Source organism: Prionailurus viverrinus, chromosome B1 (genome assembly GCF_022837055.1).
Source record: "Prionailurus viverrinus isolate Anna chromosome B1, UM_Priviv_1.0, whole genome shotgun sequence".
Classification (NCBI taxonomy): domain Eukaryota; kingdom Metazoa; phylum Chordata; class Mammalia; order Carnivora; family Felidae; genus Prionailurus; species Prionailurus viverrinus.
The window spans coordinates 117,969,431-117,988,232 of NC_062564.1; the positions used below are offsets into that span (position 1 = coordinate 117,969,431).

An 18,802-nucleotide genomic window follows, 5' to 3' on the forward strand; every position below is an offset into this window, starting at 1 on the left:
TGTGTTATTTATTATGAATACATGAAAATATACTTACACATCCAACAAAATTTTTAAGACATACCTTGCATTAAACAATAGAGCAAGCAATATATATTAGTATGAATCATTTCAATAGGAAAAGTTTTCTTCTCCATTATGTATTTGGGGAAAAAAATGGAGCCTCTTCTGGAGAAGTGATTTTGTTTTAAAGGGAAATTTATCCAACTTTTAAAAATATATTGAATGTAATGTTTCCAAATCAAACTCTTGATTTGTAAGTACTTAAATGATTCAGCTAAAAAACTGATTTTATTTTATTTTATTTTTTTTAGAATGATTTTTCCTGAGCCAATTTATTGGGTTGAGCCTTCTTACACAAAGGGACTTCTCAAGCCCATGTTTGTTCTTTCACATTGCCCTAATGTATCTGCTTTATTATTATTATTATTATTATTATTATTATTTTAATATGAAATTTATTGTCAAATTGGTTCCCATACAACACCTGGTGCTCACCCCAAGAAAAACTGATTTGAAAGACAATTCTTCTCAATCTTCTAGGTATAGGATTCATCAACAGGTATTTCAATCAAGTTGTCTCAAGACAATTATCTCATGAACATGAAACACAACAGCATCCCAGTGAGGTCAACCTTCTTTCTCTTTTGGATTAAAAGTGTGACCTAGGTGTTAAAAAAAGTGTGTGTGTGTGTGTGTGTGTGTGTGTGTGTGTGTGTATTCATATCAGACAAAGAAGAAGCAGTGTTCTCAGAAAGGAAGTAAATGAAGAGTAAAAAGGTAATTAGATTGTGGTTGACTGAACATATAAAGAGTAGGGACTTAGCAGGTATTTTTATATATAAACATCCCTTTTCCAATGTTGACAAAACTCTTGAAGGAATTTTCCCAAATAGAAATAATGATGAACTGATGCTTAGGGAAACAATAGTGGAAGTTTAAAGCTTAAATACATCAGTTCTAATGTCCTCTAAAAACAAATTCACAGTTCTTCATATCCTTGCCAGTTGTGCTTATTATATCATTCTGACCCTCATATTCTAATGTGACTTAGACCAAACATTCTCAGGTTTCTATGATCTATTATCAGGTGTAATAGCTGCTATTCCTGATAAATTGGTTATACGGAAAATTAAGTCTATCAATGGATCAAAGATGAAAAATGCATTATCTGCACAACCAATGGAACAGTATGTTCCCTCTTCCTAAGCAAAGGCAAACAGAACCACAAATTCAGAACTGAGAAAATTGCTTCTACATGTTCAAGCCTATCTTATTTTTATTTTTTAAGTTTATTTATTTTGAAAGAGTATGAGTGAGTGAGAGAAAGAGAGAGAGAGAGTGAGAGTGAGAGTGAGAGAGAGAGAGAGCGAGCAGGGAGAGGCGCAGAGGGCAGAGAGGGGCAGAGAGAGAGAGAGAGAGAGGAGAGAGAGAGAAAATCCAATGCAGGTTAGATCTCACCAACCATGAGATAATGACCTGAATTTCAATCAAGGGTCTGGCACTTAACCAAGACTGAGCCACCCGGGTGCCCTCAAGCCTACCTTCTAATACATCCTTAGGTTCATGATTCATAATTGTGTCCAACTCACTAAACAAAGTCCTTAAAATGACTCCAGTAAGGCCAGGCCAATTCAGTATTTGTCCTTTGTTTAGGAAAGGTGGACAAGGTGGGGGAAGGCTAGGGGAAGAGTGCATGAATAAGAAGTATTCTAAATTTTAGGTAAGATTTTAATTAAAAACATATGACTTGTTCTCTCAATGATTATCCACTTAAAATTATATCAAAATTTAAATCAGTAATATCAAAGACAACACAGAAGTCATCCTCATGAAATGTATGGAGGAAATGAGAAAGGGACAGAAGGGAGCATGTGTTTATAAACAATAAATGGAATGGAAACAGATTTTCATAAATTTGCCTAGGCTTAAAGGAGGAACTAAACGTAAGAAAATGGAATTTAATGAATTAAGTGTTAAAATCTTCAACCCTGATTTAGACCATCACAGTCACAAAGTTTCAATGGAAGAGATTTGGCTTATCAGCCGCTTGTGTGATGAAAAGTATGTTGTAGCTTCAGTGTGATGGGGCAGTGTGGTCTGGTGGGCAAGAAAGTAAGCGTGCCTCAGGACTAGACTGATAGAGGTACAGCACCCAGAGAAGTATAGGGGAACCCTAGGATCATCTGATGGTACCTGAAATACCCAACACCAAAGTTTAATCTTTAAGGGATCTCTGTATGAAAAAGGGATCCAACATTCTGTACCAAATGTAGATTGTAGCTCAGCATGACACTAAACAAGTGAAATTTTCTAAAAATGTACTAAATCATTGAGTGGACCATTATTAGAAGAACCCAATGAGGTGCTAGATTAGTCCTTTCTAGGAAGGCAATAAAGAAGAGTCCTACACGGGGGCACCTGAGTGGCTCAGGTCATGATCTCATGGTCAGCTCAGGCCATGATGTCACAGTTCTCAAGTTCAAGCCCTGTGTCAGGCTCTGTGCTGGCAGCTCAGAGCCAGGAGCCTGCTTCAGATTCTATGTCTCCCTCTTTCTCTGTCCCTCCCCTGCTTGTGTGCTCTCTCTCTCTCTCTCTCTCAATAATAAATAAAATGTTAAAAAAAAAAAAAAAGAAGATTCCTGCACGGCATGAGAGGAAATAGTCATTTTCTTTGAGCTTTTAAATACATAACTTTTCTCTCAGATGACAGTAATAGCAATTTTGTAATTTTACAAAATTTGCAATTGTAAATTACAAACTTAGTAAATATTTTGAGTCACATAAATTAAGTAAACTGCCCTTTTTATCTTCTGGCCACTTCTCTCCCCCTTTCTGCCTTAACTGGCCTCAATAAAGATTTAAAGTAGGCATTTTATGATATATTCCAGTTATATGACCCATGTTAATGAAGAAAAGTCTCTTCTACATCATTAATAAAAATTAAAGTTTTTAAAAAATATTTTGATATTATCTTCTTTCCTATATGATCATAACCCCTTCACTCAACCAAAAACTATTAAATACTTACTATGTACTAAGCATTCATTCAAATATGTTTTACTACTTTGCTACTCTAGGAAAACTAATAGAATAACCATCATAGTAATCTCAGTTTTTAAAATGTCTAAAAAGTGACTCACCTTGAGAAGGTAGAACTTTTGAAAATGAAAATTTGGACAACTGAAGTACAAATTAAACAAAGACATCTAGTACATTTTACTTTCAGAAAGTATGAAACTGAATAAGAGAAATAAAACCTTTTTGAGACCATCTGTATACTTTTAATAAATATGACACAAGGCTACACATTTTTTTGTTCTAGGTGAAATACATTTAAAATTCTAAGTGTTCAATTCTGCATTTTAATTGAGAAGATTATTTACTCTCTTCTATGAATTCTTACAATCTAGAAAAGCTATGGATTCTAAAAAATCACTTTACTCTTTGGTTGGAGAACCTGGAGCTCAAAAATCTTTCCAAAAATGCTCTCTAGAGATCTAGCATATTGATTTAGCCCTGCGAGCTTGCATACAATCCCAGCTATGTCCTCCTAATACCACAAAGCACCTGGACAGCAATGCCAAACATATGGCCTCCCATAGAGCCTATACTGTAAAGTACACTGACCACTTTTCTCCTCCTCCCTGAGACTGAAAAACAGAACAAAACAAAAAACTGCTAGATAAAAAAAATCTATCAGCAACTAAACTTTCTGAAATTTTCAAAACATTTCCTGAATTCACGTTTTTTTACTGAACAAGGGCTTGAGTGTATATATTCATTAAAATTATCACCCAATAGACATTAAATATCATCTACAACAGCTTTCAAATTTCTCTTCCTAGAGTGAAACATTTATGTTCATCAAGACTACTGGAATTAGGGGGCGCCTGGGTGGCTCAGTCGGTTGAGTGACCGACTTCGGCTCAGGTCATGATCTCATGGTTTGTGAGTTCGAGCTGGGCGTTGGGCTCTGTGCTGACAGCTCAGAGCCTAGAGCCTGCTTCTGATTCTGGGTCTCCCTCTCTCTCTGCCCCTCCCACATTCATGCTCTGTCTCTCTCTGTCTCAGAAATAAACATTAAAATAATAATAATAATAATAATAATAATAATAATAATAATAATAAAAGACTACTGGAATTAGAATACTGAATACATCCCTAAAGTCTCCCAAAATAGCCAACAAAAGCACAAATCCCAATAGTAATACATTTAATTTGGGTAGGATTCTGCAGCAGGGCGGTATATTTCAGGCATCAAATGTTACTTACACAGGTGTTAGTTACAACTGAGTATGTCTGGGGTTCAAGCTCTGAAACAATGTTAATTTTGTATATGATATTGCTATGTCAAGTTCCAGCTACTCACCTTCCCCAGTTCCTTACCTCCCTGCCTCCCATCCCCAAATGGGGCAAGAGTTGTGTCTATTTTAGTTAGGGACTAGAGGGGACAAAGAAAAAATAAAAGATATGAAAAGGTTCACAAAGTGAGTTGTTTTGAAGAGTGTGATTGAGTGCCTACTATGTAACCAGACACTGCAAGCTCTTAGGAGTAAGAAGATAAGGCACAGTCTTTGTCCTAGAGATTTCAGTTTGTAGAGAAATAGACACAAATGACTACAGTAAGTATGGTGTTTGAGGAACACGAGTGCTACAAATATGAGGCTTGGCTGATGAGAAACCTGAGCTGGGTCTTTATGGAAAAGGGGGAGGAGAGGGGCAGCCAGTACCAAGGCTTGAATGTGTAAAATATAATGTTATGTTCAAGACATATAAAGAGTTAGGAATAATTACCTCACAGAATCTGAGGGACAATATGGTGACATGGAGGTTGACGAGTAATTAAGAACCAGATAGGGATATCAAGTGCACAGTCTATTTTCTGTAGGCTAACTGTTTTCCAAACTGAGTATTTTAGGTACCAGGGGTTCACAGAGCTGTTCTGGGCCACACTAGCTAAAGAGGGGGTAAGTAGGTGACCCCAAGAGCCCCACATTGCATCTGTCTCTGCATGGACCACAAGAATTCCATTATAATTTTAAAAACTTTGTGGGTTGGTGTTGGGGGGAGCTTCCTACTGCTTTAGCAAAGTTTAACAGTGGGTATCCATCAAAGGGCATTAAGGAGGAGTGTACATGGTTAGATATGCACTTAAGAATGAGCATACTGGGACACTTTAAATTGACCATAAGAGAAAAAAAAAAGGGGATAGAAGCAGAAGGAACAATCAGGAAATGATTAATTCATGGAAAAAGTGAGCAAATTCTGAAAAGAGGTAAAAGTTACGGATATGCTAGATTTAGGGGTATGGGTGGAAAAGAAAAGCAGTTCTTGCCCAATGAGTTCAATATTCTCAATAAAGTAGGAAGCAAGCTGGCTAGGGGGATTTAAGGAAGGATGTTACGTGAATATGTGTGTGTACACATGCATGAGTATGGAGGAGATTCAAGATCTTGAGAATGGCCAACGTTTTTTCTTTTCCTTAAAGTCCCTCCAGACTCCCAGCAAAATTCAAGGACTGTGCATGCCTTTGAGAATTACAAAATTGCTACACACATATACAACATTAACTATACGATCACAGATTCTCCAAGAAACCCATTAATTGTTCTACCAATCTTCTCAACATTAAAAAAGCCAAGATAACACATTACAGTAGTCCGGCTCCTCGCTTCCGCCCCTCCCCTGCCCATCAGTGGTTTCACTTTCTGCGATTTTGGTTATCGGCGGTCATCCACGATCGAGAAGCAGATGATCTGCCTTTTGACTTATGGTCACAAGGTCAGTAGTAGCCTAACGCTATGTCATAGTGCCTACGTCATTCACCTCACTTCACCACATCCTATAGGCATTTTATCTTCTCACATCATCACAAAAAGAAGAGGGGTGAGTATAGTACAATAAGGAGAGAGAGGGTACATTTATGTAACTTTTATTACAGTATATTGTTATAATTATTCTATTTTTAGTTGTTGTATATCTCTTACAGTGTCTATAAATTAAACTTTATCATAGGTATGTATGTGTAGGAAAAGACAGTATATATAGGATGCCACAATTTCAGGCATCCACTGGGGATCTTGGAACATTTCCCCCATAGATAAGAGTAGACTACATTATTTCACATTTTGAGAAAAAGCTTTGGTCAGATTAACATCTGTAAATATGGGTAAACATTAATAATGTCTTTATTTGCATTGCAACTTTCTTTCAGAAGACAAAGTGTCTTCACCAAGACTTTCATTTCTGCTTAAATATCCTATGAGATCAATAGAGACAACTGATACTTCACTGTTTGATGGGGAAACTGAAACAAGAATGGTGAAAATAACCTTCATAGTGTGTAGTCTATTTTAGCATGGCTTACCCGTTCTAAACACATAGTACTGGTCACATGTGGATAGCCGTTAATGCAAATAAAAAATGCTACAGTGCTATTTGTGAATTCAGGGATTGCCAAAGTTCTTAGCAGAATCCCATGAGAATGTCAATAGTTTCTATAATTCAGTCTCTTGGGACATAGAGACAATGAGACCAATCTGGGCCTTAAAATATATACCAGATAAGGCTTTCACATGGTTCAATTATGACTTGTATCATAATGTGCCATGTATAATGGAGAGAGTAAAGAAACAAAGAATTGTAGCACTACTATAAAATTTCTATAAATAGAAAAATAAACATTTTCCTTCTTTAAATACACTTCTGCACACTTGCTTGATAATTACATTTTATTAAAAAGAAGGAAGCAGTAACAGATGGGTAGGAGAGTAATAGTTTGAAGACAACTGCCTTAGATGATGTCTAGGATCTATTTTTGTTTTAAAGTCCTGTGACTCCATGGATAAATCAATTGGGTTTGTTAGAATAAGGATGATGGGTTTCAGTTCATAAGACTGGTCTGAAAGGAAAGGACACTTGGAGTCTTAATTTTCAAGTCTAGGTGATTTAAGTTTGAAATAAGAAAAGTGATTTTTTTGTTCTGAAAGATAAACAGAAAAAAATGCAATATTAGAGATAAGTGTTCTGTTTCCAATTATTGATGAAATAGAAAGATGACTTATTTTTCAATCAGGATACATCAACCGTGACGATAGGTAGGAGAGGATGACTAAGAACGAAGCTTCTAAATGAGTAGGGTCTGTTTCGTGAGAAAGAGTGAACATGTCCATATTAATTAGAAGAATGGCTACAAGAGAGTTCTAATGGGCAAATCCAAACCTTCTAACTCCTTTCTCCACAAACAAGATGGCAAAATACAAATCACTAACATTTCTTACAGATGACAGGGAGGTGCAGTAGGTCTCAATATGGCCACCTGGGGCCACGTTTTGCCAATAGCTAACGGTCATTGATATGACCGTTAGGAAGTCATGTGTCATGTCTGGGTAACTTTTAGTCTGCCATAATATTAGCCAATTGGACTAAGGTGGTATCTAATGGCCCACTTTTGAGCAACACTTTTATGATTCTCTGTTAATCCAGCTTGGTGTAAAAAGAAAAAAGGCAGATTCTCATGCAATTTTTTTTGTGCCAAGTTAATATTTACATGGATTCCAATGCACAGGGAAAGTTGCTCTTAGCAATTCAATTCAGCCTGTCAAACACTGCATGGACTTTATCCTTAGTAGTTTTAAGGACACCTACAGTGGGTTATCTCACCTCAGTCACCATGAATTCAGATGCACAATATGCCCTAATGTCCCTATTCCCTTTAATGCCAACACTTAATGGGTCCTTTAAAACCTGTAGAGAAACCTTTGACTCTTCTTCTGTATCTCCTAATGGCAATTAGTGATCAAATCCTCAGGATTTTCCCTATCAAATCGATTTTCCTTTTTCAGTCCTATCTCTAATATCACAATCCACGTTCTCAACCCACTCCTGAATCACTTCAGCCACTTCCGCCATCTCCATACTCTGCTAAACTTGTATTGTTAGTGACCTGAATGCATCTTTCTACTCGCCTGCTTCCATTGCTCCTTGCTATTTGTATGGTGGCACGTAATAATCTTTAGCCTGGACTTAGGGCTTTCCAAAATTTGGCCTCACCTGCTTTTCTAGCTTCTTTCCCACCACTTGCCATCTCTATACCAGATAGCCTCCCATTGCCTTCTTCCCCCTTGTCCTTTGCCTAGCCCTCCTGCCTTCAAAGCCAACATCCTTATTTCACTCCTTATTTCAAACATCTTATGTTTCTCTTCCACTTCTCCACTAGGATGTCATTCTCCATTTGGTTTGTTGTTGTTATTATTGTTTTTATGGCTGATAGCGTGAGGGCTATGGAACTGTGATGTCTAACAATAACTTTTATTAGAACTTCTTTGGAGATTTTCTTTCAGCGTTATTTTTAAAGTGCACAATGTGATGATTTTCTATCTATATACATTGTGAAAGGATTCACCCTCCATCAAATTAATGAACATATTCATCACCTCACATAGTTCACCTTTTTGAGCCTGTGAAAACACTTCTACTCTCTTAGCAAATTTCAATTATACGATACAGTGTTGTCAACTATAGACAACATATTATACATTAGATTCTCACACCTTCTTCATCTTATAACTGAAAGTCTGTATTCTTGTGCCACCTATCCAATTTCTTCCTATCTTTCAAGATCCAGGCCACCATCTGCCATCATCCTTTGTGAAGTCCTCCTCTAACTGTTTTAGTCTAGATGGACCCTGCTATTCCTTGAACTTCCAAAGTTCTTACCTATATCACTTATATGGGTATATCACTTACAGATGATATATGATTTAGCCATGTAAAATCCTCTGGTTCTGTCTGAATCATTCTGTGAAAACTTCACACTCCTCTAGGTCTTTGTGACCTTCTCCTCTCCCTTTTATTCCCCATATGACTTTATGGTCTGTTTGTAAAATTATTATTTTTTTAGGTTTTCACTCAAAAAATAATCTTCTCATGAGGTCTTTCCTGACTACTCCATCTTTAATTGCTACCTCACCATCTCTCCAATTTTCTTTTCCTGTGCTAATTTTTTCATGCTTAGCACCTCTTGGTATTTAATGTGCTATACATTTTTATTTATTTATCTTGTTTATGTCTACCACTCTAGATTCTAAGCTAAACAAGGACAGGGACTTTTACCTTTTTGTTCAGTAATGTACCCCAGTTCCTAAAGAGTGCCTGGTACCTGACAGGTGCTCAAGAAATACATCTTGATTAAATTCATTATTTAAAACTGAAAGCAACATTAATAACATTAATAATAATGAACAACTGCTAATATAAAATTTAGAATTTACTTCTGCCAGGCCGTGTATATATTATCTACATATGTACATATATCCATATATGTATATAATCCCATTATTATTATGACCTATTTTCCTCCTTGCCAAATAAAACAGGACTTAAAGAGGTTAAATAATTTCTCCAAGAACACAAAGCTAATAAATATTACTAAAAATAAGTCCTAGGTTTATTTACCACTGAAAATATCTCCTAGGCTAAGCTTATCTCACTATAAAAAGCTAAATGCAAAATAATATTCTTCTTTGGATTTGAGGGAAGACCTCTTCTGGGAGTTAATTGTGAAATCTCTCTCTCTAACAAATAGCTAATACTTTAATTTCTTCTTTTCTTGTTAGTAATTTCTCTTACATTTTTCCCTAAACTTTGCACTTCCTTCCTTACCTATCCTTTGTCTCTGAGGAAAGTTCTGTTATGATTTTACTAAAGAAGTAAAACTTCCATCTTCAAAATGCATCTCAGTTCTCATGTAAAGGTCAAGTACAGAATGAGTAGCCACAGTCCTCACAGTGAGAGGTAAAGCATCCATTTCGGGAGGAGGGGAAAAGCAAAGAATGCTTTATTCATAATTACCTAAGATTTTCCAGCATGAGAGGGGAAAGAGGAAGTCTATTTTCAGTGACAATGAATACGCTAAAAATATTAGCATGCAAGGGGAAAATTTTCATTCTGAGAGTTAGTAGTGCTGAGTTCTCTTTTCCTTACAGAAGTGACTTAAAATTCCCAGAGCAGAGAGGTAATCTAGGCAGATGTACTTGCCTTATGTCTTGAAAATGGCAACATCTAGGAATCATGGGAGTTTAACTGAGGACACACTGGGAAAGATTTCTCAGCACCAGGTCAGTCTCTAAGAAGTATCAAGTGGCAGAGTGGATACTTATATCCTCAGGCGTCTAGAGTGAGGGCAGAGATTACAGCTACACAGGCCTTTTAGAAGATTTGTTATGCTGAATGCATAAACAAGATTCAGTGAAACTGAAAATGAATTACCTGCTAAAAGAGTTACAAAAGGAAAAAAAAAAAGACTCATTCTTTTTTTTTTTTTAACTTAACCTCCATTTTCTTTCCAACAATGCCCCTGAAATTTTAACTGACTTACTTATAGTACAGGCAAAGGTATACATGAAATTCATTCTGATGTCCATCTTAAATATTTTGGAAAAAATATCAGTTCCTCACTTTTGTTTATCTATACAGATGGTCTGATAAATAACCTTTAGGTTGGGACACTCATTAGCCTGTCAGTGGCATTAAGAACAAATTGATCTTTATTAACATCAGTGTAGATGAAAAAAGTAGTTGGTATCTCCCTCTCTGTCAGTACCTCTATTTATAGTTTCAGAAAAATCATGTGAAAAATTACATAGGCCCTCCTGATATCTGCCACTGTGTACTCTGGTTCTCTGATAGTTTGGTGGAGCTAAATTATCATGAAAACTGGCTGCCTAGGTTTAGTAGGTGCTCATTTTTCTGGTCAGCAAATAACCACAAATAATCAGGGTTTTTTTTTGGTCCTAACAAATTGAGACAAAGTGGCCATAAGTGAGGTACAAATGGGGAGGAGAAATACTGTGACAAGTGGTTATAAATATCATGTTTCTCCATGCTTATAGCTATTTTTGAATGGCTCTTTTTAAATTCAAAGACACTGAGAATATGATGAAAATCTTCTTTTTCTCCAGAAAATTTTATATATACACATACACGCATATGTACATACAAACATACAAGTCAATACAAAACTTCAAGGAATTCATAGGTCATAAAATCCAACCCATATGTCCAAAGCATAGATAATTAAGGTATTTGAAGGAATACAGAAAAATTTAGAGTTGAAGGTTAGAAGAGAGACTATTAAATTAGGAATAAATTTATATTCCTTAGAAACCAAGAACCAACTGTCCCCAGTGTCTTACCAGCAGTTCTGTCCCTTACTGCTCCTCCTGGATCATGGCCTGTTGGCTGCTGCAAAGCCCATCTCCTGCTTCCAAGGGTGGTAACTCAACAGGAGCAAGGGCGAGTAGACAATCTTGAGAGGGTCTGCTGATGATGTTGGCCAGCCTAGAAAAGACACAGAGTTTGAGTATTTTTAAGTTGGCAAAAAGGAACAAGAAGTACATCTAGTCTGAAAGCTATTATGTAAAGTTTAAAAAGTTATAGGTGTCCATAACTAGATATTTTAACAGCCAGTGGCTGTTAAAAAATTCAGGGCTGGAGGATATTTCTCAAAGCCGTGAAAACTCCCAAATGCACCATAATATAATACTAGTTATTTGTAGAGGACTTTGCAATGCCCCCAGGACCTCTGCCTAATCAGCAATTCTCATATCTTGATCATGATAATCAATTAGTCTTGGGACCCACTGGCTTCATTACTTCATCTACTGAATCCAATGGTTCTCAGCTTTGTTTGCAATAGTATCACCTGCAGGAAAAGCTGAGGCCTCATGCGCAGACATTCTGATGTGTTGGGCTAAAGTGAAGCTTTATTTCCCAGGTAATTCTAAGGGGCTGCCAGGAGTGAGAATCATTAATTTAAGGCCTTATACTTATTGAGATGCAACACTAACTTAACTTATAAATAGCAAATGTTGATATAGAATATACTACATCAAGCCAATGTGCTAAATGCTATGAAAAAGGTAAAAGCATTATAACATGTGGTCCCCATGCTCAGGATTTTATTAGTCAAAAGATTGAATATAAACTTTAATATGATCACCTAACAAGACACATGCTTTGAAAATATAACCAAGTGAGGCTTCAGCAGTCTAACATGTAGTGAAAATCTTGGATGCTACAAAAGTAGAGATGACCGTGAATTTAAATAAGGGAGAAAGTTTAATGCATGAAGAAAGTCACCTGAGTTCTAAGGGCAGGGTGAAAGAGAAAAGACAGGAACAGGGAAAGAGCATTGTTTTCAGGCAAGGACACAGCTTCAAGAAAAAGTGCAGCAAATTGAGGGAGACTAAAAAGCCCATTCTGACTGATGGCTTTCCATTAAGGAGCATTAGAAGAATATGAAGAGGCAGATTTGAGCCAGAATGTAAAGACTAGTGATAAATGGCTAAATGAGTTGGGCCATTTTCTGGAATATCTGGGAATAGTATGTGGAATAGTACTGAAAGCTGTTGAAGGCCCATGTCCCAAGGGGTCCTAGTAAATTTACTGGGTTCTTAGTAAATGCCAGACACTGTGCTTGATGTACTACATATGTTACCTCATTTAACACAAACATCTGGTGAGGTAGTTATTATTATCCCTATATTACATAATAAGAAGGGAGGACACTTGATTTTCTCACAATTCCATAGCTAGAAATAGTAAGCCAAGACTATAGACATGCTGTTTCTTTAGAAACAAGGCATCATAAAAGTTGTGTATTGAGTTTTTAAAACTTGAGATATAATTCACATGCCATAAAATTAATTCTTTTAAAGTGTACAATTCTGTGGGTTTCAGTCAAAAAGTTGCCATTGTTGCCACTATCAAATTCAAGAATTATTTAATTATTTATTTTATTTTATTTATTTAAATGTCTATTTATTTTTGAGAGAGAGAGACAGAGACAGAGCATGAGCAGGGGAGGGGCAGAGAGAGGGGAAGATAATCCGAAGCAGGCTCCAGGCTCTGAGCTGTCAGCACACAGCCCGATGCGGGGCTTGAACTCACAAACTGTGAGATCATGACCTCACCTGAAGTTGGACGCTTAACCGACTGAGCCACGCAGGTACCCAAATTCAAGAACAATTTAATCACTCCCCAAATAAATCCATTACCCATTAGGAATCAGTCCTCGTTCATCCATCCTCCAGCTAATCCCCCTTCTGTTTCTGTGTATTTACTTCTTTTGGATATTTCAAATAAATAAAATCATTCAAAATGTGGGTTGTTTTATGTCTGGTTTCTTTCTTTTAGCATAATTTTTTCAAGTTGATCTATGTTTAGTGTGAATCAGTACTTCACTTCTGTTTATGGATGAATAATATTCCACTGTTAGGAATACCACACTTTATTCATGATGGATATTTGGGTTATTTCTACTTTTTAGCTATTATAAATAATGCTGCTATGAACATTCATTTACAAGCCTTTTTATATTGTGGCCAAATATATACAACATAAAATTTAGCATTTTAACCATATTTTAAGTGTATAGTTCTGTAGCATTAAGCAGTCTTATTGTTGTTATGCAACCATCCATCCTTATCTAGAAATTTTTCATCTTCTCGAACTCAAACTCTCTGCCCATGAATCAAGAACTCCCCAGGGTGCCTGGGGGGGCTCATTCAGTTAAGCATCCAATGTTTGGTTTTACCTTAGGTCATGGTTTCATAGGTTGTGAGTTCAAGCCCCACATCAGGCTCTGTGCTCTGCACTGAGATTGCAGAGCCTGCTTGGGATTCTCTCCCTCTCCTTCCTTCTCTGCCCTTCCCATGCTCATGCATACTTTCTCTCTCTCTCTCTCTCTCTCTCAAAATAAATATACCAAAAAAAAAAAAAAATCAAGAACTCCCCAGTCTCCCCTCTCCCAAGCCCCTGGCAAACACAATTCTACTTTTTGTCTCTATGAATCTGATTATTCTAGGTAACTCATATAAGCAGAAGTATATTTGCCCTTTTGTGACTGGCTATTTCATTTAGCATGTCTTCAAGATTTGTCCATGTTGTAGCATGTGTCAGAATTTCTTCCCTTTTTAAAGCTGAATAGTTTCCATTATATGTATACACCACATTTTATCTACTCATCTGTAGATGGACATTTGTGTTGCTTCCACCTTTAGGCTATTGTGAATAATGTTCTTTGAACATAGGTATTCACTATTTGTAAGTTTTTGTGTGGACATACATTTTTAATTCTCTGAGAAGTGGAATTCCTAGAAATGGAATTGCTGAGCCATATGATAATTACGTATTTAACCTTCTGAGGAATTGCCAAACTTCTGCAGAGTGGCTATGCTGTTTTACGTTCCCGTCAGCAATGTATGAGGGTTCCAATTTTTCCTTATCGTCACCAACACTTGCCATTGTCTTTTTTTTTTAAAAAGTCATCCTAGTAAGTATGAAGTAGTAGAAGATTTAGCTTCTAAGTGATTAATACAAGATACGGACTTACTGCAGTAGTTCAAATACACTGAACAAGAGGTGAGTCTGAACAAGAGGGTGGCAGAGGAAATAAAATAAAATGATCAAGCAGGGAAATATTACTGATTGGGAAAGGAGTGGATATTTACTAACATTCTAGAAATAGGGAGAAAAAGAAAGGCTCAGTTGTGGTAGTAAAGCTTTGAGTTTAGTTGCAAAGAAAAATAATGGTATTAACCAGAGATAATTCTGAAAAGAAATCTGAAATGACAAAATAAATTCTTGACATGATATGTTTGAGAACCTCTATATTCCAAATAAATAATTATCAGACAAGAGGTCAGGGTTGGAGACAATGAAATATCTTGTGTTTTTAGAAAGGATCAAAGAAGCATTGGAAAGATTAGAAGAGGGACATTGTATACGCCTAGATTCCTTAAAGCTGGGTTTACTTATGGCTCGAAAGTTAAGGAATACAGAACAGAACCATACAGTTGCCCTCCTGTTTTCTGCTCAAAATAATATAAAACTTACATAGTAAAATAATATATTCTTTATACTTGGAGCTTTACCAGAACTTTAGCTGTAAGTCCCTTGAAGTGGTATTAGATTTTTATCTATCCTTTCAGGCACTCAGGACACCAGTGCCCTCGGTTCAGAATGGTGTGAGCAGGCTTAGTGGTACCACTAAGGGTTGGCACATATCAAGAGTCCTAGAGAAATGAGTGTCACTACAAGCAGTAATCTGGTGGGCTGCAAACCAGCTGGCAAACTATCATGGAGAACATGAAGTTACACTTTTTTATGCCCCAAACAGCCCCCTTAAAAAAGAAACCACCCCAACAATTAGAATGTACACCCACAAGAGACCACAAATCTCTCGTCACAACATAGTTCTTCAACAGTCCATGATCCTGGCACTGTTCAGTTTGGGAAAATCTCCAATATAGAAACATTCAGAAATCAATAGAGGGATGACTCATGTGCTGCATACCTTGACTGAAAGAAAAGTGTAATACTATTTAGGATGCTATGGTAAATATTCTCAAACAAAATGCAAAACATTGTAAGTCAGCTTACACATTGAGTTTTCCCTCTGACCTGATATACTGAGATTATACAAAAAATCACCCAGAAGACAAAACAGAACAAACACGAAGGCAACTGCTGAAGACAAAGGTTAAAGTAAGAGCCATAAGAGAAAAAATAATCTAAGAGGGAAAGCCTATGAGTATGTTTAAATATTCTCATTCCCACACACATATCCACATTTTTATTTTAATGAAATAAACCTCAGGGTCAAAGTTGTAATCTTTCTGAGGATAATGTGGTTCCAAGACAGATTTTTGTTTCCCAAATTAAAGTCTATTCTGGCATTTAATCTTCATAAACCATTCACTGTGTCTTAAAAGGATAGTATCTACTCTCTACAGTATTTTCTATAATATAGATAAAAAAAAAACAAAGACAATAAAAATTGCTAAGATTTATTGAATGCATTCTTAGCCATTTAATCTTCAAAATACTGTCAGCTGTGTCCTTTAGCACACACTTTGTAGGTGGTAGACGTCCAGAGCCTGTGCTTTTAGCTACCATGCTTCATAAACCTCTGACCAGGTAGAAGAGATTCAATGAAGGAAACATTTCATTTTGGTGAAAGAGAAATTATTCTGTATTTCAAACCCTAGAAGCAGACACTTTCTCTCAAAATCAAAGTAAAACTTTTCTCTGCCTATAAACATGTTACTTTACCTATAAACATGTATATATCAATACAAACTATGTGTGTACAGAAATCTCTCTTTGGGGCCTTAAACATTGTCCTTTCAATCACTGATCAAAAGTCATGAATACTTTGATCACAAACTATGTTTATCCTGATGGATCTAGTCCTTCCTTTCCCCTTTGTGCTACCTGTCCATCCTCACTGCATGTCTCTTCAAAGCTCCCAGCAATAGGTGTTTCCTTCTGTTGTGATGCTGCCTCAGCTGCTCCCCTGCTCAAATGTGATCCTCCTCCAGGTCTAAATGGGGTCACACTGGAGTTCACTGAAAGCAGGTTACTGACATCAGCAGGATATGCCCATAAAATGGTTTTCCTCCTCCATCTCCCCCTTACTCCCTCCCATACCCTTTCTCTGCAAGTACATGATCCCAACTGTATGGTGCCCAAAGGGAAGTGCTATTTCAGAATGTCAGCTGCTTGGCAGAAATGACTATTCTATTAATGCTTTAAAAAAAAAAATCACTACAGCAGTTAAAACTCTAAGAAGAAAACTAAAGGAAATTTTCATGCATATTTACTCCCTAAACTTCCTAACAGAGACAAAGTGGTGACTCCAAGGAAAAATTCAGTAAGCCTTTAAAGAACAAATTCCACTATGCTAAAAACAAATATGCACCAAACAAGGGTGTTTCTAATCAATAATCTTTAAAAATCTAAAACTGCCAAACAAAGTTGAACTATTAGGCAGAAGCTGTAAATTGTTTGGCACCATATTTCCATTACACAAAGAAATTATTTTAAGAACCAACCACAGTGGGGCATCTGGGTGGCTCAAGTGGTTACATATCCACTTTTGATTTGGGCTCAGGTCATGATCTCATGGTTCGTGAGACTGAGCCCCACAATGAGCTCTGCACTGACAGTGTAGAGCCTGCTTGGGATTCCCTTTCCCTCTCTCTCTGTCCCTCCGCCATGCATGTGTGCTCTCATAAATAAATTAATTAATTAATTAATTTAAAAAACTAATGAATCACAGAAATGTAGATAGACAGACATAAATTCATTTGGTATTTTATGTAATTATCAGATCAATTTATATATCTTTCACAAACAAACAAAAAGTTATGATGGAACAGATATTTTTAAAAACCAAGACGGAGACACCAAATTAGAAGAAAACACTGAATAAAATTCAAACAGAAAATAACCCACATATAAATTTTTTCATCTGAGATGAAAACATGTCTTTGACATTCTGACACCTGCTAATATTTGACCTCTTTGGTCTGAGACTGGGCTATTATAAAGAAACAGAGATGTGCCCAATATCTTAACTCTGAAAAGCCAACAGAGAACGTGGTTTACAATTCCCTGTAACAGAATTGCCATTCCTAACATCCAAGCATTTGGGGGATCCTGTCTAGAAATTTCATGTGGTGAAAGAGAGGAACGAGGTAAAGAAAAGCATGTGTACTTATTTAATGGCTTGTCTGTCATTTCCTTTTTTCTTCACACACAGAACTTGGAGAGTTGGCAACTGTATTTATATGGTTGAATGCATGACAATAATTCTACTGGGAGCTAGGTTTTGAGCTGAATCTCAAAAGAAATTTCTCTCTCATAACCCTTACAAACCCATAAACAAACTAAGGAAGTGGGAAGATGGAAGATATAACCAAAGTATAAATCCATCTCAGGTTCTAATTTTGACATTAATCCTCCATAACTTCATGATCTTGAGCCAGTCACTTGAGGAAAATGAGGACTAGAGAAGTCTATAGAATGCTGAATTGGATTATCTCTGTTCCAAATCAGGTTTAGGCTTTATGATTCTATGACTTAGATACTATCTAATTTGATATGGATGGAACAAATACATGTATTTTAGAAAAGGAGGTATTGCAAAAATGAACAAGGTGTAAAAATAATTAGCAAAATTATATTGGTAGATTTATCCCAATTTAAATATGCTTATATGACATTAGAACCTTATAATAAATAATTCTTACATTATAATATGTAACTGTAAGCAATGGCCATGATGCTCATCATTGATTGCAAAGAAATTTTTACATGTATATTCTATTCTAGAATATACAATATGTGTTCTATTCCTTCAGATATGGCAATTTCTTTTTTTTTTTTTTTTTAGATATGGCAATTTCATGTTATAAAGTGCTGTAATGAATTTTTCAGAGTAATGAAGCTACTACCATGGTTCATTTAGAGTCAGTTGCTAATTACATCCATTTATAACAGCCATAGATTGTGGATCAATAACTTGGTAGACTGTGCTTTTTAAAAAACTGTTTCAAATCTGCAACATTAACCTAGCTATTTTTAAAGTGAGTTCATTCTCCTTACTCTTTAGTAAAATTATTAAATTTTACTAAATTTATTTAGTATATACTTTAGTATATTTAATAAATTATTAGTATATACTAACCCAGTTTTTTTAAAACAGATGGAAAGTAAAAGAATAAAATTTTAAATCATTAATTATGATATAAATTATTCAACAGCCCAAAGAATATCTTCATGTAAAAATGCTAGAAGTCATAATGGGCTATGTGAGCTAAAGTTTAAAGCCATTACATTAATAACATCCATACAAACATCAAAGGATCAATGGGAAAAAATTCTAATGCTTGACGAGATGACAAACTGTATAAATAAGATTTTATATTGTATGTAAAACTGCCAACACTTG

General features: G+C 36.0%; 1 protein-coding gene across 1 annotated transcript in view; it reads right to left on the bottom strand.

Moving 5' to 3' along the window:
* The window catches only part of TET2 (tet methylcytosine dioxygenase 2), a 135,939-nt gene that overhangs the window by 84,110 nt on the left and 33,027 nt on the right, over window positions 1-18,802 (bottom strand). The window contains exon 2 of the mRNA XM_047855474.1: window positions 11,199-11,343. The gene's annotated coding sequence lies outside the window, so the exon portion shown is untranslated. The remainder of the gene's footprint in view (window positions 1-11,198; window positions 11,344-18,802) is intronic.